Consider the following 24,764-nt stretch of genomic DNA (forward strand, 5'->3'; position numbering starts at 1 on the left):
ATGCTAATGATCACTGCTGCGGTCGAGGAGTAAGTGTCATCCTAAATTTTATGTTTGTTTAGAATGCATTAGATTTTTTTATTATTTTATCATTTATTATTTTAAATATCTCTCGTAAGTACTGATTGTTCAATGTGTTCATATTTCAACAGTGTTTTCGTCAGGGTAATGAAGACTTCTTTGACGATTCATAACGAATGCAAGGTACTAGTTTCTATTGAGTTATAATTGTAAGGACCTAGATGCAAAAAATTTTGAATATCTAGACATATAAGCCATTTGTATGCTCATTGACATACAATTCAATTTTTTCAAACTTATTATGTAGTGCCCACAACAACCAGCCGGCTGGGAATGTGCATATTATGTCATGTTGCTCATGCAAGACATAATAAACGAACACATATATACTTTTCCAAACTTAAAGGTATGCATTTATATATTTTCAAACAGTAATTAACCATTGTTGCTTGAAATATAATAAAATACACAATTAATTGTGCATGCTCTTCTATCTTTTAAAAAATGCAGGACATTCCCGCTAAACATACTGTACAACGCTTGACCGACTTACGAAAAATGTGGGTTCAAATTTTCTTGAAAGAGGTACGGTAGACATGAAGTACAACAATTTAGGATGTGTAAACTTAATCTGTAGGATGTGTATGTTTATGATTTTTAATTTCGGATTTGTACGTGATTTGTATGTGTAAACATAATTTAGGATATGTAAACTTAATTTGTAGGATGTGTTTGATATCTATTTGTGATTTGTATGCATATATATTTATCAATCTGTGATTTGTATCGGTAGCATATTAATTGGGCCAGCATATATATATAAATGGGAGCTGGCCAAATAATTAAAATTTCAATTTTTACATTCAACAGACCATCTGGATCGGTTTTTATTCAAAAACTGATCTAGATATGTAATTTTTAATAAAAAAAAATTCGAAAAAATTATCAAGATCGGTTTTTATATAAAAACTGATCTTGATAATTCTTATCTGGATCGGTTTTTATTATAAAACCGATCTAGATAGGTAATTTTTAATAAAAAAAAATTCGAAAAAATTATCAAGATCGGTTTTTATATAAAAACTGATCTTGATAGCTCGTATCTGGATCGGTTTTTATTCAAAAACTGATCTAGATATGAAATTTTTAATAAAAAAAAATATTCGAAAAAATTATCAAGATCGGTTTTTATATAAAAACTGATCTTGATAGTTCCTATCTGGATCGGTTTTTATTCAAAAACTGATCCAGATATGAAATTTTTAAAAAAAAAAAATATTCGAAAATATTATCAAGATCGGTTTTTATATAAAAACTGATCTTGATAGTTCCTATCTGGATCGGTTTTTAGTCTAAAACCGATCTAGATAACTACTATTAAGATCGGTTTTATTAAAAAACCGATCCTATTAGTTTCTATTTGGAACGGTTTTTTAAAAAATATAAAACCGATCCTGATAGTATCAGTATCGCCTTCATCAGTATCGGTTGGATTCCGATACTGATATGTGTATATAACCGTTCCTGATTCCATATTTTCCACTAGTGAGAAGTATGGTTTATTTGACTGAGAATAGTATTTTTGTCTTTTAAGGGTGGAATTTTATTAAAAACTAATCCTACTTTTGTTTGGACTTAGGATAGGTAAACAATTTGAGCTAGCAACATTATTATATAGCGCTTCAAATTAGAAACGTACAGACCATGATTATTTCATTATTTAATGAAAACAAACAAGCCCATCTGAAAAACTTTTTAAATGATCAAGAAAATCAAGAAAACATTATACTCACGTTGCATCGCTATAATCAACTATTTAGAACATTGACATCTTCAGAAAAGATAATTCGATCGGCACCACCTTATGCATTATTAATGCATGCCTACTTTCAATTACAAAAGAAAAAATAAAAAGGAAAAAAAGAGTATGACTACGTACTTCAGTAGATCTACCGCACAACAATATATAACATATATATAGACGCACCCATTCACCTAATACATACATATACAAGAGGAGAAATATATGTTTACTATGGATGATCTTTATCTTGACGTGTGGCGTGATCGCCATCTGTGCTGACGAGTTTTCCTCCCGGAAGAGTAGGTGGACACTTATGAGCAATATTGCCGGGGTCTACAGTACATCCACTGGGACCATTGGAAGGAACGTTACCTTTAGGCGTTACTGCTGGCAGAGAAACCATAAGAATGAGAACAGAAAGGAAAATAATCTTGACGAAGGTGATCCTCATTTTATGGTTTTTGGTTTTCCTTTACTGGGTGCTGTGAGGGCAGCAAGAGAAAACCAGTTGTATTGTTGGTCTATTATGCATACTGATAAGATCAATATTTATATGGATGAAAGTGATAATAAGTCGTTCTTGACTCAGAATAGGGACACATATATGGCAGTCGCTAATTTGTACATATGTATAGCACTGAGAACACTGTTCATGCATGAGACAAATTCAGGCATTTCCATCCCTTTATTCCATTCTTCACTTTTATCTTTCCCATCTTATAAATCACTTTTTTGGCAAAAAAAGAACCCCAACATGGAAAAAATATTGAGTGGCGGGCCCCACAGGTGGAAAATTATTGGAATATGAGTTGAAGATCTAGTTGCACTCCATGACAGTCAATTCCAAATTGGTTTCCGATGGATAAATGAATATTTTTTATATTAAGTGATTTTAATGAGTCCAGCTAGTACGATATCAGTGTCATTTCAGTCTATATAACATTAACTTTAAAGTCTATTGAATCAACTCCGAACAAAAAATCTAAACCGTTCAAGCCGATCTACTTAATTCATTAGCTGTGCATTTACATTCAAAATTTAGAATGTTTGGAGTTTATTTAGTATCAAGTCAAGTGGTCAAATGTAAGAGTTTTTAAGTTAATTTTAATGCATTAATTTTTCAACATTTTTAACCGCTTGATTTGATACTAAAATAACTCGAAATTATATAAAATTGGCATGTAATTAAACACATCACTCATATAGTAAATTGGTTTGAACGGTTTGGATTTATCGTTTGAAATCTATCCAATAAATTTTGGAATTGGTGTCATGTGACATTAATGTTATACTAGACGGACTCGATTTTAATGTTGAGATTTATAAAAAAATTATTTATAACATGATTCTAATTTCTAAATTTGCTTCTTTATTCTTTAAATTACTCAATATTACTCTACTATTTTACTAGATGTACTCTTTTAATTCTACTTATATATTATCATAATTACCCTAATATCTTAATCCCCATCTCGCTCCATAGCCAGATTTCTTTCTTCGACCACTGCACTCTGACAACGATCAGATCTACTCACCATTCCGCTCCGATTGAGATAGAAACTCTAACCTCCAAACTCTAACGATACTGCACTCTCAATTTCAATCGGCTTTACTCGGCTCTGTTCCTTCCCCTCTCCTTCATTCTTCTCTCCAGTCGAAGAGGTAGAGCTGAGAGAAAAATATATATGATGGCTGCTCTAAAGTTTGCTTCTGTCTCCTTAAGAATCACTTTTTCAAAAGAGCGAAAGTTGGCTCTAAGATCGCGATGGATACATTTTATTATTAGAAACATTTCGTACTCCAGCTACCTAGTTACATGTTCATACATCCAATTGTCACTTCTTTGCAAACCATCCAAAAATAAATAAAAAATATATCTATTTAAAATGATAATAAAAAAATTATCAAAATTTGTCTTTCAAGCACATTTTAATATGGATATCATATTGAATAATTTGAATCGACTATTTAAATTTTGAAAACAGTAATAAGAATGTGGAATATTACTTGGACAGAAAATAATAATGCATTTTAGTCCTCAATAAAAATTTAGTTGATTTTATTATCTTAAAAAAATTAGTTCAATTTTTGTAAAATATTAAATGTGTGCTTGAAGCAGCTAAATGGCATGGCCACTGTAACAAATTATTTTGTTTTTTTTTTATTTCTAAATGGCATTTCAAGAATAAAAAAGGGTCAAATTCACTAAAAAAAAAAAAAAATTTTTTGGATATTTGTATGTTTATTTTTTTCTGCCTTTTTTTTCTATTATTTCTCATTTCTAACTTTCTTTTCCCATCTCAATGGAGAAGAAAGTCAAACAAAGGAAAGAAGAAGAGCCTATTTAGCAGCCCTTCTTAATTATCCCTCTCAAAATTATTGAAAGAATTAAATATTCAAATACTGGAGTTTCATCTTACCCATAAAATCAGGTACTGGATCAGATAAAACATTGTTTGAGATATCAAGATCTTGCAACCCTATCATGTTGCTCAAGGAGAAGGGAATAGACCCATTCAACTGGTTTCCATCAAGATGAAGTATTTGAAGTAGCTGGCACCCATCAATTGTGCTAGGAATTTGACCAGATAATTTGTTATTTGATAGGTAAACTTTTGCTACATTGTTTAATTGACCAATTTTTGGTGGTAGTGATCCATTCAAATAGTTATTTAACAAGTCAAGGCTGATAGAAAGTGAATGAAGATTGAAGAGTTTCTTTGGAATTGAGCCTATAAATTTGTTATTTGAAAGATTCAAGGTATTTAGTAGTTGCATATTGCCTAATTCCTCTGGTATACTCCCAGTAAATGCATTTTTCTGGAGATGGAGCGTATTCATCATGGTGAGATTACCCAAAGTTGATGGGATATCACCTGATAACATGTTTCCCCATAGGCCTAACCCTCCCAATTTCCAAAGATGGCCTATTTCTTTTGGGATAGTGCCTTCAATAAAAGTTAGACTTAGTTCTAAGGTAGTAAGGTTGGTTAATTAGTTTTTTGGATTCATGTATAGTCCTAAATAGTAAAGACTAGTTGAGAGATTTGCTATAGAATTAGGAAGCATGCCTTGGAGTTGGTTGTCTCCAAGATTCAATGCTTGTAGAATTGTACAGTTGATTAAAGAATCAAAGAATCTCCAATCATCATGGGTGGCCTTAATTTGATTGCTAGCGATGCTAAGCCGATAAAGGTTTTGTAAGGTTCCTATACTATCTGGTACTATGCCTATGAAATTGTTGTAGCTTAAATCAATATCAATCATAGTTCGAAAAATCGGCCGATTCAACTCAGAATCGGACAGGACCGGGCCGATTTTTGCCCGATTCTCAAGTTTGTGCGATTTCTTCCAGAAAAATCAGATGAACAGTGACGGAATCGGCCGATTTTCCGATTTTTTGTCCGATTTACACCGATTTACACCGATTCAAGACGATTTAAAGCAAAAATATTCAATTTGACTAACCTCTGTGCCGATTCAGAGAAAATCGCGCCATTTGAGCTTGATTCAAGGCGGAGGAGAAGGCAGGTCGAAGGCGCGCAGGAGGAGAAGGCAGCCCTTCGGGGCGAAGGGTCTGATTTTTCGAACTATGGTGAGAAGGGGGAGAAGGCACCGAAGACGCGCAGGAGGACAAGGCACTGTCTGATTTGTGGCATTTTTTAAATCCGGCCCTTCATGTTTTTATTATTTAGAACTTAATATGTATATATATTTTTTTTTAGTGAAAGGCTCTCATTCTTTTTTTTTTTAGTGAAAGGCCCTCAGCAGCAGCATGACTAGTGTTTATTTTGTTTTTTCTTGCATGTGAAGCTCGTTATATTATACATGTGACTAGTAACAGTTCTTCTGATGAAAATTTAGTGAAGATGATCTGCTTCAAACTTGGATCAGGTAAAGGAATTTTTTTTATACATTAAAACTGGTGAAACAAATAGTTAATTAATTTTAATCATTATTTTAATATCAGGGAAGAAGAAGAAGACGCTGTTCTTGATGATAGAGACAACGAGTGGCTAGATGATGTCTCTAGTGATGAGGGCAATAATAACAATTCAAAGAGTGACAGTGGTGGTAGTGATGGTGTCCCTATTACAAACCTGGAAACTCAAAATCCAGATTCTGAACCAATCCACCAGCAAAGGGAACAACCATAGGGCCCAACCTCAGAGAGTGAACATACAGGAAGACGATATAGAGATGTCAATGAACTATCAGCAAGGCATCGAAATATTAATTCTTATGATGGCATGTATGGGACCTCAGAGTTTAGTAGGGGATATCATTCAAGCTCATCTACGTATGGAGTACAACCAGACTACAATTCAAGTAGTAATCCAGAATTTTCTAGCACATACAATCCATATGTTGAATATGAGGATGCTAATAATTCTTCATTTGACACTAGATTAATGTCTTCATTTTTTGGCTCTGTACAACAATATCCCTATTCGTTTTTTAATACAGAGGACGATGAGATGATCCAGCCAGCTCGGCATAGCTTCTGGCAATAAAAGTGTGTTATATTTGTAATGTTTGTAATACATTAAATAATTATTGGATTATATGAGTGTAATATTATCTTAATTAACATAATTTTTTTATAAATTATTTTTATTAATTTTTTCCTACTTTTTGGCTACAAAACAAGGCTTCTGCCAAAAAAACCCGAGTTACCGATCCGATTCTTCCGATTCCGGCTGATTCATCCGATTCTAACTCGACGGTCAAAAATCCGATTCCGATTCCGATTTTTTGAACTATGATATCAATCATGTCTAAATAATTGGATATGGATATTGGAATCTGCCCATTAAAGTGATTTTTAGGCAAAATTAGAGTCTGTAGATTCTGAAATGCATCACAAAAGTTAGATAGAAGATTTCCATCAAGCTGATTTAAACCGAAAGACATGGCAACGATGGTTGAGAGATTGTAAATGGAATGTGGTATCTTGCCTGACAAATTATTTTGACCAAGGGAAAGGTACTCTGAGAGCCTTTAGTTGGCCGAGTGAAAACGGGATGAAACCATCTAAATTATTTTGAGAAAGATAAAGAGCAGATAGATGTGTAAGGTTGCCTAAGGTGCTTGGGATAGATTTTGTAAGATTATTTGTACTTAGATTCAATACATTGAGTAGTTCTAGGAAACCAAATTGCGGAGGTATACTTCCCACAAGAAAGTTATTTCTCAAACTCATAACTCTCAAGTTTTAACATTGTATTAGATTTGAAGGGATGGTTCCTTGGAGATTATTCTAAATTGGAACAATTACCAAGAGTTGATGGAATGTTTCCGGCAAAGTTATTTACACTCAAATTGAGAAATTGCAATCTACTCAAATGACCAAGCTCTGCTGGGATGTTACCAGTAAGCTGGTTATTTGAAAGATTCAAACTTTTGAGAAATGTTAGATTTGCCAAAGAGGGTGATATACGGCCTGACAAACTTAATGAACCCAGAGAGAGAGCGATTACTCTGTCAGGATAGCGGTTGCCACACCTTATGCCTTGCCATTGACAATAGTGGAGAGAATCATTCCATGATGATAATGCTTCGAATGGGCTATTGGATATGAGAGACTTGAAGGAGAGAAGTACAAACTTATCAGTTTCATTTGTTGCAAAGCAGTTTGATGGAAGATGGAAGGAGAGCAAGCATATGAAAAGTAAGAGATGTAAACCTCTCATTTTTTTTTTTTTGGGTTATCAAGTGTTGTAAGAGGATGTATCTAATTATATAGGCTTGTGGAAGAAGACTACAATCAACCCTATTTATAATTCAAATAAGTTGGTGGAAGAAGACTACCAGAATTGACGGCCCACTGGTTTCTGGAAAGCTGGCCCTGAATGTTTTAAACCAGCATCACGGCCCACTGGTTTCTGGAAAGCTGTCCTTTCTTTCGATCCAATATCAAAATACGAATTGTTTGTTTTCATCTTCAAAGGCAACAGATTCCAAGAATTCTTTATTCTAGGGAGGCCCCATATTGATTCTTTATTTATTAAATATAAATGCTATCACTTAGCTAATTTCTTTTTTACATTATAAAAAAAATATGTTTTGATTATAATATGATTATTAAAAATTAATTATGTTGTACTTTTATTATCATTTTATGCCTACTCCTGACTGAAATTCTAGATTCGCCCCTGACCGCAAGTCAAGATATTGCGATTCATTGGCCATATATTTTCCATTATATCATTCTCAAATTAAAAAATAAATTTTAAAAACTAGAAACAAGACTTGAAGAGAAAATCTATTGCCCATATATTTTCCATAATTATTTCAAATCAAATGATATTTGAAAATTATGATATTCCTGCAATATTTACAAATAGTGTTTTTTTTTTTTTTAAATGCTTCATGGAGACTATTTTCATTTTCACTACACTTATAATTTTCATTTGCACTACATTTTTACTACACGTATAATTTTCATTTTCATTTTCACTACATAATGGTCAGTCTGACTTTAATCATTGAGCGGACCAAATTAAAAAGAATCCATTATAATTTCCACCAAAAAAATTTAATATTTTTTTTAAAATTTTACCTATCTCTTTAATTAAATATTTTAGAGCTTTATACATTGCAAATATGTACATATATATGTATAGCACTGAGAACACTGTTCATTATTAAAAAGGGACCCCCAGATATTGAATTGGATATTTACCACTTGACAGCCTACAATGGAAGCCTAAAGCATAGTACTGAGTTTCCATATTATTTAAATTCAGACCTAGCATTTCAGATTTATCAAAATTTATTCTCAAGCTTCAAAACCAGCTAAAGCTAATTTTGATTGGAATAGATATAAGAAGGCTAAATTTGATTGGAATATGCTTGAAATTTTGATAACTAATCATTTCGAGGAAAAATTATTGAGTGGGGGGCTCACACGTGGAAGATTAATTGGGATATCACTCGGAAGAGTTGCTCTCCAACAGTCAAAGTCAAAATTGGTTTGCTATGGTTTCACTTTATTATTAGAAACATTTTGTAGTCTAGCTACCTGTTTGCATGCCCATACATCCAATTGTTCACCAATCTCTTTAATTTAATATTTGAGGGCTTTATACATTGCTAATACGTACATATATATGTGTAGCACTGAGAACACTGTTCATTATTAAAAGGAGACCCCCAGATATTTAGTTAGATACTAGCATCATGCTCGTGCGTTGCAACGGGATATATTATAAGAGGAAAAAAATATTATACAAAATGACATATTTTTATAAATAAATAAAAAAAAATAAGCATTCAACACTAAAAGAATAGATCAACGTATTCTCATACAAATTAAAGATGCAAGAGATGCATGTAGATATCTGAAGAGAAGAAACCGAAATAAAAAAAAAATCACGAAAAGCCAGATAACTTGTTATCGAATATCCTAATTTGTATAGAAACGAAAATGATAATATTTCTAGATTTTTCATGACAATAGCTATAGAAACATAAAAGAGAAATAAGGAATGAAAGAAATAAGAAAACATAATTATATCGCTAATTGGAGAGGAAGAAATAAGGAAACATATTATATTGCTAAATTTCTTAGTTTATTTAATTTTAATTGTAATACATCGTGTGGCGGTATGTGTGACAAGTAAGTTTTTAGTTAAATTTAGACTTCTACACATTATTCAGATGCATTTAATCGAAAAAATAGATTATGTAATTGGAGGGTTGATATTAAATCCGAAATTTTAACTTTCAATCGTAGCTGTTGGCGGACCAGACATCCAACGTACTTAATAATGGAATGGAGATTTACCTAATTAGACAGCCTAGAATGGATGCATAAAGCATAGTACTGAGTTTCCATATTATCTAAATTCGGACCTAGCATTTCAGATTTATCAAAATTTATTTTCAAGCTTCAAAAACCAGCAGCTAAAGCTAATTTTGATTGGAATAGATACAAGAAGGCTAAATTTGATTGGAATATGTTTGAAAATTTGAAAACTAATAATTTCGAGGAAAAATTATTGAGTGGGGTGGGGCTCAGACGTGGAAGATATATTGGGATATGACTCGGAAGAATTGCTCTCCAACAGTCAAAGTCAAAATTGGTTTGCGATGGATTCACTTAATTATTAGAAACATTGTGTAGTCTAGCTACCTGTTTGCATGCCCATACATCCAATTGCTGACTTATGCTAATTTTCATAATATTCTGAACCATCCAAAAATAATAATTTTGTATCTATATATAAATTTTATATATAGATACAAAATTACGGATCTATCTCATTCTCTCATGTTTAATCCGAACCATCCGTTATAAATTGACACGATTTTTAAATCTAGCTATTTCTCTTTTAGATCTCATTCCTTCATATAACTTCTTATTTCATCATGTACCGTCCTTGCGAAGGGAACTATCATCAAATTTATGTGCATGTTATCCACCGAAATTGTTTTATTTAACATTTAAAAAAAAATAAACCAATTAACTATATTTTCATCAAAAGTATATTTCATCAGGGTTGCAATTTGAAAATACGGTACCAGTAGAGAGACTGTAGATTCAAACAACAATCTCAGAAAGATACTGCAGTTTAAAACTATGGTATCAACTCTTTTTTTTTTGTTCTGAAACTTGAACTTACTGCTTGTCAATTTCAAACGCAGATTAAAAAGAATTTCAAGAAAATTTCGTAGCTTTTGTAAAAGGCTAAATGAGCGGTTTCTCTCTCTTTTGTGGAATGTCTCTGAAATAGTTATCATTGGACTGATGGAAGACTAATAATAGAAGAGAGGATTTTTTTTCTGGTAACAAGAATAACATCTTGTGTAATGCAGATTTGAAATTTAGAGAGAATATTAATGTGATTTGACTTCTAACTTTACTAGCTAAAAACAAAAAAATACAGAGACATATAATAGGGCTATTAATGTGACTTATTTATTTCTGTAGGGCACATGTTATAAATTGAGGAATTAATGTCTCTGAAATAGTTATCATTAGACTGATTGATGGAAGACTAATAATAGAAGAGAGAGGAAATCTCTCTTTTTTTTTGGTAACAAGGATAACATCTTGTATGATGTAGATTTAAAATTAGAGAATATTAATCAATTGAGGAAGAAATAAATCGTGGTATTAAGAAATAAACCGGAATGGTCCGGATCAAATTTATAATATATAAAAGTTCAATTGGTTTGGTTATTTTGGTTTTAAAAAGCAAACTGAACTGGAGAAATGTTTCTTTTTAACAAAAGCGACTAGTATTATTCTTGGGAATTAATATAGCAATAAGGGGCTTAATTTGAAACTTTATGAAAATTAATATATTTGAAATTTTCTTACAGTACATACTAGCTAGGTAAACCCAGCAGCTATTTTAATTTCTTGGTAACTCCGACCAGCTAGCTGACCAGCCTGTAAACAAAATCAGTGGGACGAAAGAGCAATGAAAGAAAATAAGAAAAAAGGAAGAGAGGGAGAGACTGAGAGGGTACGTGTAATTGTAATTGTAATTGTGCCATTAATATAATTTGGATCAACATTTGTCCTTGTTTACATTTATAGTTACTAGATCTATGTCCTAGTAACTACTACACCATATATATCCTAGCTGTACATGGACTGAAACTGCATTTGATATATATATATATATATATATATATATATATATATAGAGTAGAACTAGGGTGCTCTTAAGCTCACCAAAGTGTTTGGTGAGCTTGATTCTAAAACCCATCAAATCAATTTCAAATGACGAATCCGAACCGTTGAAACCCGCCTACCTTACGTGTGATGCATCTACATGTGAAATTTTTAAACATTCGAATTAATTTAGTATAAAGTCAAGCGGTCAAAAAACGTTCAGAAAATGAATGCACTAAAATTAATTTATTAACCTTCTAATTTTGACCGATTGACTTTATACTAAACTAATTCAAATGTTTAAAAATTTCACATGTAGACGCATCACACGTAAGGTAGGCTGGTTCTAACGGTTCGGATTCGTCATTTGAAATCGATTTGATGGGTTTTAGAGTCAAGCTCACCAAACACTTTGGTGAGCTTAAGAACACCCTAGTTCTACTCATATATATAGAGAGAGAGAGAGAGATGGGCTACAGTAAGTTGCGAAGTAAAGCAACTATTTTATTTCACGCTCATATTTTGTGATTTTAAAGTTCAAAACGTCGATCCGAACCACTCAACATGATCTCCAAATTGAAATGTGCTTGGAGATCAAATTTTACATTTTTTGAAATTTTTTTACTATTTATTAAGCCACTTTGAAAATTGCCGATCCGGTGGTCCAGAAATTTTTACTGTTCACTCGGATATTCAGATTTTCAAAGTGGCTTAATAAATAGTAAAAAAAAAATTCAAAAAATATAAAATTTAGTTTCCAAGCACATTTCAATATATATATGGAGATCATGTTGAGCAGTTCGGATCGACGTTTTGAACTTTAAAAATTAAGATATTGCGTGAAGTATAAATGTGTTTTACTTCACAACTCAGCGTAGCCCATCTCTTTCTCTATATATATAGTCGTTATAAGAATTTTCGAGTATTTATGAAGAATATTTTATTTGATGGAATGCATTTACAAATTTTCGAGTATACATGCAGCTAGTGCTATATAAAATTATTTTTCTTTATTATATATTATTATAATACATAAATTCAAAAAAATATCTCACCGCATTTACATTTATTATTAAACTTCTACATGTTTTACTTTGCAGCAAATAAAGACGGTCAAAAGAGGACGATTTTTATAGGCAACCTTTTGCAAAAATCTCTCCAGGTCAGTATACCATTAAAAATATCTCTCCAGGACAGTACCATTAAAGATATATATGTACTGATCTGGAGAGAGATATATACATATTATATATATAAATAGAATGAATAACACTGAGAAATATTTACATATATATATTGAGTGGTAAGCACATATCAAGTAGTGCTAGGTCGGTAAGTTGTTTTTAGGACAAACAAATCATAGCATATCCAGTTAAATTGGAACTGTAATTACTAATTCGAGAATGGTGCGAGCATATAATATGCAAAGAAGTATGGGATGTTTCGATTGGGTCGTACAATGTGTTAGTCAGATAGCCAATTTTTATCGAGTAAGTAGTACAAGAACAATTCCACCTGGAAACTAAAAAATATCTCAATTTTACACAAGAGGGTGAGGCAGGCTTTGGTAATACCTTGACGGGAAGAGGCGGAGAGCAGTGCTGGTGGAGCAGAGACGGCGGAGGAAGAGAGGTGAAGGGGTTGATTTTGGAGCAAAAGAGGCTGATTTCGGGTTTAGGGTGAAAGAGAGGCGGAGGCAGGGTGAAAGACAGAAAGAGAGACGGAGGAAGAGTGAAAGGAAGGTACTGGAGATATCAAGTTTAGAAGTTTATTAGTTGAATTGAAGGGTAAAATTGAAAATATCAAAATACGTTTTTAATACAATACTTTTCAGAATAAACTTAATCAATTATGTATATTAGATGTATAAATGGGGCAATTTCATAATTTGAATGATTTTGGAGTGGCAATTTGATAATTTTAAGTTTTAGGGTGGCAATTTGGTAATTTCTAAGTTTTGGGGTGGCATAAAAAAAAATTTCCCAAAATTATATATTTTTATGCAATTGGTCATAAGCTGCAAAGGCTTAAATTCATCAAAGATATTTATGTACTTGGGCAGCCTATACTTGCACCTCCTCATTAATCCTTCAATGCATTAGTTTATATGTGAAATACCTCAAAATGAGAAAAAGAGAAAATTTAATACTGGAGTTGTGTAGGTAGTCTTGTATGGTACTATAGGAGTTACAATACTGTGATTCATTTGTAGTTTTTGTTAGTGATATTGTTAGGGATATTCATTTATAGCTGTTGGTTATTGATATTTTTAGTTAATGTTCAATGAATTTTAGTTTTTTTTACTTTTGAATAGCTTCTATATATTGGCTTCTTTTTACTTCTTAATAGGTTCACTGTTGAAGGATTCCACAGGTTTTCATTTGTTTCTTTGGTCCTATTAGTTGATGTTAATTATATATTTCAAATAAATTAAGTTAAACTTAAGTAGAGCCATTTTGTTTACAATCTTATTTTGTATGCTCAAAAGTAAATATAGTGTACTTGGATGTTTATTTGGTGTTTTAGAAAGTGAAAAGTGAATTTTATACTTTAATTAGCTTCTAATCGCGAAAGAAAATATACATTCCTTTCTCTGACTTGCTTATTTCTTTTTATTTTAGTTGTTTCTGTGAGGTATGAACTCTCTCATTCGCTATGCCCATTATTTTATGTAATTCTTCTTATCATTTAACTAATATTTTCTTTTCTTGTAGAATTTGATTGATTTGGCGAGATCAGTGCGGGTGGCAAAAACAGGTGCAGAAGGAAAGAGGCTCAAAGAGTGGGATTAAAGAAGTAGAAGAATTGCTTATAATTAGGCAAGTTTTATCTCTCTTAATGAAATGCTAGTTAATTATATTATTAATTGTGCAAAACAATTCGTTAGTTATTAATATAGTATTGTTTTATGATCCAATTAAACCAGAACATTTAGTATGCCTTTTAGGTTTATACCCGTTCAAAATTAATCCAATAGAGATTAATTTTGAATAGTCATCATTTTGGGACTGCTCTTTAAATGTTGTCTCATTTAGAATGTGAAGAAATGTTTATGGATCTAGTATTTAAGAAAATTTTGGTATCATTTTCCCTTGTTGTTCCTACGAGTACGTATTGAATTACATGTCCAAAAGGATGTGTTTCTAACGCATACTTGGGGAATTAAGGGGAAGTGCTGCCGAATTTTTCTTAAATACTAAATCTACAAATATTTCTAAAGAGATTGGTGAAAGGCTTGGGATTAAGTTATGTGAAGATCCATGCTTGCCCGAATGATTGCATATTGTACTACGGTGATAATAATATTTCTAAAGAGAAGTGTAATGTCTGTGGACATGATCGTTTCAAACAAGGCAACCATTTAAAAAGCACGAAACATGTATCGCATAAAGTTTTGCGGTATCTTCCAATCACTCCGATGTTGCAAAGACTTTTTTTTTACTTCGATGACCGCAAAAACAAATGCGTTGGCATAAAGAAGGAAAGTGGAAAAAGGAAGGGGTGATGGTTCATCCTGCCAATGGTGAAACCTGAAAAGAATTTAATTGTCTGCACAAAGATTTTGCAACTGACCCTAGAAATATTAGTCTTGGGTTTTGTTAAGATGGTTTCTCTCCTTTCAATATAGGGGGTCGATCTTACACCAATTGGCCGGTATTTCTAGTTGTTTATAGCCTGCCTCCAGCTCTAATGATGCGCGACAACAACATATTCCTATCCTTATTGATACCAAGGCCCAATAGTCTCACTAGAAGTAGAGACATGTCACACCCCGCGGCCACGGGTCGTAACAGTCCCCCGCCGTAAGCATACAACGCAGTGTATGCTTACAAGGCAATTAACAATTCAAACCAAACAACACGCAATTCAAAACAAGTTTCTAATATAAAATCAGAGTACACAGTCTGGACAGTAAATAATACAACATAAGTATCTCATCCGGATACCAACCATGAGGCCTACCCTAAAACTATACACCAAAATATCTAGGGTCCTGAGATGGTAAGCTACTATGGCCTACTACTCGCATGCCTCTCCGGAATCAGTCGCACCAGTACCTGTAAAATAACCGGGAGGGTGGGGGTGAGAATAAATTCTCAGTGCGAATTTGCCACAGTTACACTATTGGACTTGCAATCAAACTCTATATTCAACAATGAAACCCAAACAATAACAATGCAAACAGATATACATAATCATAAATAACAGAATACCAATACTCGACAACAGTTTATCAGATGAATCACAGTTAACGGAATTTCCAAGATGAATTTCAAACACAACATATATTTTGGCTTAACTCGACTCATTAGGGCTTGTAGCAACTGCAGATGTTCTTTCGAGCTGCACCCTTTATCAAACCCACATCTGTAGGGTTACTGACACCTACAGATGGCCAACCGCTGGACCCTTTATCTGACACCCATCTGCAATCGCTTGGCTTAACAGTTTATTAAGATATGGTTTGAATCATATAAAGAAAATCCTCTCTGGAATCATTCAAATAGTCGTAATATCCAATTGACCTTCCAAATGCATTAACACGTAGGAGAATGCCACCGAGCCACAGACGTTGCACATGTCACCCACGATTTCCAATCACATCTCATAACATAATCACCCTCCCTCGTCCCAACCGGTACTGGGAACATCGAGGGTCGTTCACCTAAGGCCATTTAGGATCCTGGGAATCCAACTCAGCATACAGCCCGACTTGGCAAATTCATTGGATCCAAGTGCTTAACATCGTAAATCCATTCACATACATATCAAATCAAATCGTGGTGACTTTCAATCAAATCAGATCATAATCGATCGACACAACCTACAACCATACCAGCATGCAAATCACTCAAGTCACATCAATTCGAGTTTAATTTGATTGGGCTATGCAAATGCTTTACACAATTCAATGATGCAATCAATAATATTCAACATGACAAACGAATACACAGTTTAATTCCTGAAAATAAAGTATCAAACAAGTCCAAGAATCCCGCACCTTATTACGACGAGCGTACCGCTTAGTTACGGATCGGGCGTCTCGAATTGCCTCGCGATATCTTGCTCGACCGAGCCTACACCTATATTATACGTTTACTTGGTTTAATTCGGGTTCAGTGGTCTATACGTTTACTTAGGGTTTGGTACAGTCCTAAATCAATTCTTGTCGGTTCCTTCTTTCTTATTAAAAATCTCATATAACGGTGCACAATTGCATCTAGACCCTCTAGCCATATACCATTTCACTTTGGTAACAATCAATCACCGTTTCACTACTTTGGTTCTCGGATCAATTCAATTTACCGATTGGTTAAACCCTAATTTGGTCAAAACCTCAAATTAACCGTTAAACGTTCTAAAAATTCAAGATCAGGAAGCAACCCTACCGATTACAAGTCTAATTGGTTGGGTTAAACAAATCAAATCACGATTATGCCAACTTTCAGTTTTGGCACGAAACCCTAGAAATCAGAATTCACAAATCGGAGGGAAATCGGGAAAAAGATTGACAAATAAACGAGCAAGGAGTGTAGAGGAACTAATCCTCGAGCAATTCGAACACAAATCTCGAGTTTAAAACGAAAATCTGAGAAATCGAGAAAATTCGAGGTTTAGAAAGAGAAAAGGAAAGAAAAGAATACCGAATCGGAGAGTTGGGAGAGATTCACGGGCGCTTACTCGGTTCCAGTTTTAATTTCTCGCAACAATCGAGGGTTTGAGAGGAACGGGAAACTCTCTCGCTCTTTTTCTCTCTCTCGGGTGAAAATCACTTGAAAATGGGGAAATGAATGAAGTGGGAGAGAGAGAGCAAAGGAATTTTGCAAATAACCCCTCAGAATCATCCAGTGCGGCTGGTTTCATCCGCAGTGCGGGTCAACCCATCCGCACTCGGAACTTAGTCGGTTTTCAGAACATGAAATTTAACACAGTGCGGACGTACTCATCCGCAGTGCGGGTCACTCACCCGCACTCGGGACTTAGGCAAGAGTTCAGGAAAAGTCCGAGCGTAGTGTGGATGAATTCCACCCGCAGTGCGGGTCAACCTCATCCGCACTCAGTACTTAGCCGATTTCAGGAAATTCAGTTCAATACAGGAATTCATGAGTGCGGCTGAACCCATCCGCAGTGCGGGTCACTCACCCGCACTCAGCACTTAGCCAATTTTTCAGAATTTCAATCAACACATGTTTGCATGAGTGCGGACGCACCCATCCGCACTCAGCCTATAAAATCTCAAAATCTCAAAATTTCAACGCGGTTTTGATTCATACTTAATTTACTTATTTAGAGGAACCTTAATTAAGGTTTAAACTTCCATTTTATTAGCACAATTTTCGATTCTTGCTTTTAAATCCTTTGACTTTAGTTATTAAAATTTCGTAACGTAACAAGACATCTACCTACAGCTTCTCTTGGATGAGCTAAATAAATTATGGAAGGATGGAGTGCTAACTTATGAGCTAAATAAATTATGAAGGATGGAGAACAAGATGAACAGTTCGGATCGACCGTTTAAATTTTAAAAACTCAAATATTGAGCCGTAGTACCATAGGTCGCTATGCAACCCATAGCACCTTAGCCTTACCCTATATATATATATATATATATCTATATATATATATATAACTTTTATGAAAAGAGATTCAAAAAATCCTTATGATCCGAATCCAATCATTTCAAATAAACTATGTTGCATGGATATTGGTACGGGTACCGTATCGGATACAATATGAGATACGACGATAATGCAATTTTCAATATCAATACGGAAATACAATACGTATCGAATATGGGTACCAGATCATATATGAAGTATTTGGGTAACATAGCAAATTAATTAATAAGTTCATATCTATTTATTCAGATTCAAATTATTAGATACAAATCGTCTTCTATTGAACATTATGAATTGTTAACAACAAAAGCGCATCTGGTGTAGTGGTTAAAATAATTTGGCACCACCATATGCATGCATTAAATGCATGCCTACTTTCAAGTATAACATATAGAAGCACACATAATGCACCTACTAAATACATATATAAGGAGAATATGTTTTCTATGGATGATCTTCATTTTGAAGTACGTGTGGCGTGATCGCCATCTGTGCTGACGAGTTTTCCTCCCGGAGGATGTTGGTGGTGGTGCTCCGAGGGACAGTTAATAGCAACGTTGGGACCTACAGTAGATCCACTGGAACTACTGGCTTTAGGCGCATGCTGGCAGAGAGGCCATGAGAATGAGAACTGAAAGGAAAATGAACAATTGGCAAAGGTTATTTTCATTTTATGGATAATAGAAGTATATAACCAATAATAGCTTTTAGTTTTCCTTTAATGGGTGCTGTGAGAAGCAGCAAGAGAAAACTAGTTGTATTGATTTTGGTCTATGATGCATACTGATGAGATGAATATTTGTATGGAGGAAAATGATCATAAGTCGTCCTTGAATCTTGACTTAATTTTTTGCATGAATCGTTTCATCAAGATTTCCACCCTAAACCCTAAACCCCATATATTTTCCATTATGTCATTCTCAAATTAAAAATTAAAACTGGAAATGGTGTCGCCTTATTTTATATGAGCTAGAGTTTGTCCTCACCATATATAATTATTTCAAATCAAAATGTTATTTGAAAATTATGATATTCCTGCAATATTTACAAATGATTAAAGAGAACAATTTTTATTTTCACTACACTTAAATTTTTAATGAAATAATTTGAATCGATGTTATTTTAAGCTTTCGTGATTTTCCTTTAATTTTTCCATTTTTCTTGTCTTAGAGCAGAGTTTAATTACTCCTAATCTAGTGATTCAAATCTCAAACTTTTTTCCAGAATATAAAATGGGATCAATCAGACTTAAATCAATAGAACGGACAAAACTAAAATGAATCCAATATAATTTCCACCTAAAAGAATTCAATATAATTTTCTCCATCTCTTTAATTAAATATTTGAGAGACTTGTACATTTATAATATGAGCATATGAAGAGTAGGAAAAATGACATAGTAGAGCCGGTTTCGTCACAAACCAGCATAGTTACAGTACATACAACACGTGTGTCAATTACATACTGTGATTCGCGTGTCCCATGCTATGACTATTTTTTGAAACTTTGGTACAGTACGGCACGTGAAAGTTCTAGTCATAACACGTGGTTACATGAGTCACGTGTAATTAGAACCATTAAATATTAATCAAATAGTGAATCTTGAATAAACTAACTTAAATTATGATTAAATTGTCACACAAGACACGTTTGAGCACGGCTTAACTCAAGTGGCATAACCACCCCTTGACATTGTAGTCACAGCACAGCACGACACATGAAAAATTAACTTGATTACAACACAGCACGAGACCAAAATCACGACGTGTTAATCACAGCATGACACATTTTTTCCACTCTATACATATGTATAGCACTGAGAACACTTTTCATCAAATTGAATAGGGATTGGTGAATAAGATCAACAGGAAAGACAATGGATAGGGCGTCTCAAACAGAATAAGATCAGCATGGCATGTGTGTCAATTACATGCTGTGATTCGCGTGTCCCGTGCCGTGATTATTTTTTGAAACTTTGGCACAATATGGTACGTGAAATATCTAGTTATAACACGTGGTTACGCGAGTCACGAATAATTAGAATCATTAAATATTGATTAAATAGTGAATCTTGAATAAATTAACTTAAATTATGATCAAATTGTCACACAAGGCACGTTTAGGCATAGCGTGACTTAGTGGCGTGATCATTCGCGTGCCATGATCACCCCTTGACATTGTAGTCACAGTATAGCACAACACATGAAAAATTAACTTAATCACAACACGGCACGAGACCAAAATCACAGCGTGTTAATATGACACGTTTTTTCCACACTATAAATATGTATAGCACTGAGAATCTTTTCAAACATGAGATAAATTCATGCATTTCCATCCCTTCAATCTATTCTCCACTTTCATTTTTTCAAACTTGCAAATCACTTTTTCGAAAAAAAGGAACCCGAATCCCGAATTGGATTGGATATTTACCTACTTTATAACTAATAATTTCGAGGAAAAATTATTCACTGGCCGCCCCCACAGGTGGAAAATTGGAATATGATTTGAAGAGTTGCTCTCCCGAAATTTTTATTAATATTCAAAAAATAAATAAATTTCAAATGCTAACACTTTTACGCAGGATTTCAAAAATTACCAAACCGGCCGGTTAAAATTAATCTCACCAGTTTGAGATCTCCTTTCCGGTTATTTTCTAACGTACCGGTTCCAAGCCATAAGACTGGTTAAAACCTCATCGGTTTTGTGTCTTTTTTTTTTACAAAACAGAAAATTTTATAATTTATTTTTTTATTGAAATATTATAACCGTTTAATATATTTCTTTGAAAATAGATGGAATACAATATAATTTGATTTATTAGAAAGACTGTGACAAATAATCCGGATTAATATTTTTCGAGCTGGATTTTTCGCGGTTGTAAGAAAAATTAATATATTTTTTTATGTGTTATTGAAAAAAAAAAGTCTTGGATTCTGAGTTATTGATCCCAGTTTAAAAGTCACTTCTAAGTAAATACAGAAAATATTGTTATCCTTCGTACATTTAATTTCTAAAAAGTTGTATCTAGTTTTAAAAAAAACAAAAACTTTAAGTTATTTAATGATTTTTATTCAAAATGAATTCTCAAAATAGATACAACCTTTTAGAAATTAATTAAATGTACTAGAAAGATCACAATATTTTATGTATTACCTTGAAGTAACTTTTAAACCGCGATCAATAATTCAAATTCAAAGCATATTTATTTTTTCCAATAACACATAAATAAATATATTAATTTTGCTTACAGCCGCAAAAAATATGGCCTGAAAAATGTTGATCTGGGTTATTTATCACAATATTTCTAATAAATCAAATTATATTGTATTCTATCTATTTTCATAGAAATATATTAAATATTTGTAATATTTCAATACAATAAATAAATAAATTATAAAATTTTATGTTTTGTAAAAAAAACACACAAAAGCCGGTGAGGTTTTAACCGGTTAGAAAATAACCGGAAGGGAGATCTCAAACCAGTGAGATTTTGACCGGTTTAGGTAATTTTCGAAATCATGTGCAAAAGTGGTAGAATTCTTTTTTTTGGATATTAATAAAAATTTCGGGTTGCTCTCTGATAATGCTAATTTATATAGTGAAAATCACTACTTTTTAAATGTTTAATCTATATTAAAATGTGTTTGGAGACCAAATTTTATATTTTTTTGGAATTTTTTTACTATTTATTAAGATGGTTTGAAAATCGCTATTTTTATTAAAATTCTGCACCATTAAAAAACAGCAATTTTCAAACCATCTTAATAAATAGTAAAAAAATTCTAAAAAATGTAAAATTTGGTCTCCAAGCACATTTTAATATAGATTAAACATCTAACGGTCTGAATCGACTATTTAGACTTCGAAACTAGAGATATGAGCACGAATTAAAATAGCCCGTTTAATTCACGAAGTAGCGTAGCCTTACTATATATATATATAGAGAGAGAGAGAGAGAGAGAAAGAGATGGGCTACGGTGAGTTGCGAAGTAAAACGTGTTTTTACTTCACGCCGTATTTTTATTTTGAAAGTCCAAATGACCGATCCGAACCGTTAGATATTTAATCCATATTGAAATGTGCTTGGAGACCAAATTTTACATTTTTTGGAATTTTTTTGCTATTTATTAAGCATTTTTGAAAATTGCTGTTTTTCTGTGAACAGTAAAAAACAGTAAAATTTTCTGGACCATCAGATCAGCGACATTCAAAATTGCTTAATAAATAGTAAAAAAATTCCAAAAAATGTAAAATTTGGTCTCCAAGCAAATTTCAATATGGAGAACAAGATGAACGGTTCAGATCGACATTTTGAACTTGAAAATCGCAAAATATGAGCGTAAAGTAAAATAGTCGCTTTACTTCGCAACTCACCGTAGCCTAGCTCTATATATATATATATATATATATATATATATATATATTAAATAAAGATAAACAAAAGTAATATGAAGTGTAACAGCACATTATTATTTAATTTTCTTTTGTCTCGTGTCCTATTTAGTTCTGCAAATTAACATAAACAATGTTATTGAAAGGGCAAAAATTATGAGATATATACTCAAACCAGTATAAAAAATCTGTGTATTAATTATTTGATTTAGAATAATGTTTCAAAACTTATAATAAGATATTTTTTTCTCAAAAATATGAGTTATCAATTAATTAGGTAAATATCCGATGCAGTAATTATTATTTTCAATAACAATTATTATAAGTAGTTAACTAGATCTCCGTGAAGAAAAATAAAGAACTCATTCAAAACATGTCACTCTAAATAAAATATCTTCCCGTATCGCGTAAAAACATAGGTTCATGTATAAATTGCTTATTACAATAGTTTATAAGTGAATCACATCATCAGCTGTAAATTTTGCGATTTGCATATATATATGCCGTTTAATTTTTTGAGCAAATAGTAATTTGCTTAAGATCTTTATTATGATATCAAAGTTTTCACAATTAACATAAAAATTTGAAGGAAACCAAAAATAATTAAAAGCTACATAAATCATGATTAAATATTAAATACGTAGTTAAATGTCATATTCTAATTCAAAAATGAAGGCTGTGGAAAAGGTGTGGAAAAGTTGTGGAAAAGTTGGAGTATAAAAGAGCTAATCTCAATTATTTTCAATGCATGCGTATGAAGGTACAAATATTTGAGTTGTATGATTATCTATTTAAATTTCAACATATATTAAACAAAGATAAACAGAAATAATATAAAGTGTAACAAGACATGTTATTTAATCTTCTTTTGTCTCACGGCTTTTTTAATTCTGCAAATTAACATAGACAATTAATGTCATTGAAAAAAAAATTATGAGATATATACTTAAATCAGTATGAAAAATAGATATATTATTTGATTTATAATAATGTTCAAAACTTATAATATTATAATAAAATATTTGATTTAGAATGTTTAAGATGAAAGAAGAATATAAACTATATATATAACTTTTATGAAAAGAGATTAATACTTATGATCCGAATCCAATTATTTACAAATAAACTATGTTGCATGGATATGGGTGCATGCGGGTATCGTATCGGATACAATACAGGATACGACAATAAAGAAATTTTCAACACCATATGAATATCAATAAGGAAATACAATACGTATTGAATATAGGTACGAGACCATAAATGAATTATTGGGGTAACATACCAAATAAGTTGTTATCTATTTATTCAGATTCAAATTATTGGATACAAATCGTCTTCTATTAAACATTCTGAATCGTTAACAACAAAAGCGCATCTGGTGTAGTATGGTTAAAATAATTTGGCACCACCATAACATATAGAAGCATGCCTACTTTCAATTACAAAAAAAAAAAAAAAATGAGTATGACTATATAACATATATAGAAGCACACATAATTCACCTAATTAACACATACATATATAAGGAGAATATGTTTTCTATGGATGATCTTTATTTTGAAGTGTGGCGTGATCGGCATCTGTGCTGACGAGTTTTCTTCCCGGAGGAGGTTGTGGGTCTTTGTGCTCTGCGGGACAGTTCTTATTACCGTCGGGGTCTACAATACATCCACTGGGACCACTGCCACCACTGCCACCACCACCTTTAGGCGCTACTGCTGGCCGAGAGGCCATAACAATGAGAACACAAAGCAAAATAAACTTGACGAAGGTGGTCCTCATTTTATGGATAATATAAGTATATAATTACCAATAATGGCTTTTAGTTTTCCTTAATTTACTGGGTGATGTGAGAAGCAGCTAGCAAGAGAAAACCAGCTGTATTGATTTTGGTCTATTATGCATACTGATCGATGAGATGAATATTTATTTGTATGGAGGAAAGTGATCATAAGTCAACTTTTGAATCTTAATATATGGCAGTCGTTTTTGACTGAATCGTTAATTTCATCGAGATTTAATTTCCTATTGCTGAGTCATTGCCTTTATATTTAATTTCCATTATGTCATTCTCAAATTAATAATTAAAATTGGAAAACAAGATTTGAATAGAAAATCCATTAGCATGGTGGAGCCTTATTTTATATGAGCTAGAGGGTGTCCTCTTCAGAAATAAAATATATACATTCAGGAAATATATATTACAATATATAATTATTTCAAATCAAAATGTTATTTGAAAATTATGATATTCCTGCAATATTTACAAATTATTACAGAATATAATATAATT

General features: G+C 32.5%; 1 long non-coding RNA gene across 1 annotated transcript in view; it reads right to left on the minus strand.

Annotated features, from left to right (window-relative positions):
- The window catches only part of LOC144546342 (uncharacterized), a 57,101-nt gene extending 32,964 nt beyond the window's left edge, over nucleotides 1–24,137 (minus strand). The window contains exon 1 of the long non-coding RNA XR_013508744.1: nucleotides 23,974–24,137. This is a non-coding gene — a long non-coding RNA (uncharacterized LOC144546342). The remainder of the gene's footprint in view (nucleotides 1–23,973) is intronic.
- Nucleotides 24,138–24,764: the final 627 nt, after the last annotated feature.

This window comes from Carex rostrata, chromosome 29 (assembly GCF_964058835.1).
Source record: "Carex rostrata chromosome 29, lpCarRost1.2, whole genome shotgun sequence".
In the NCBI taxonomy this organism is placed as follows: Eukaryota; Viridiplantae; Streptophyta; class Magnoliopsida; order Poales; family Cyperaceae; genus Carex; species Carex rostrata.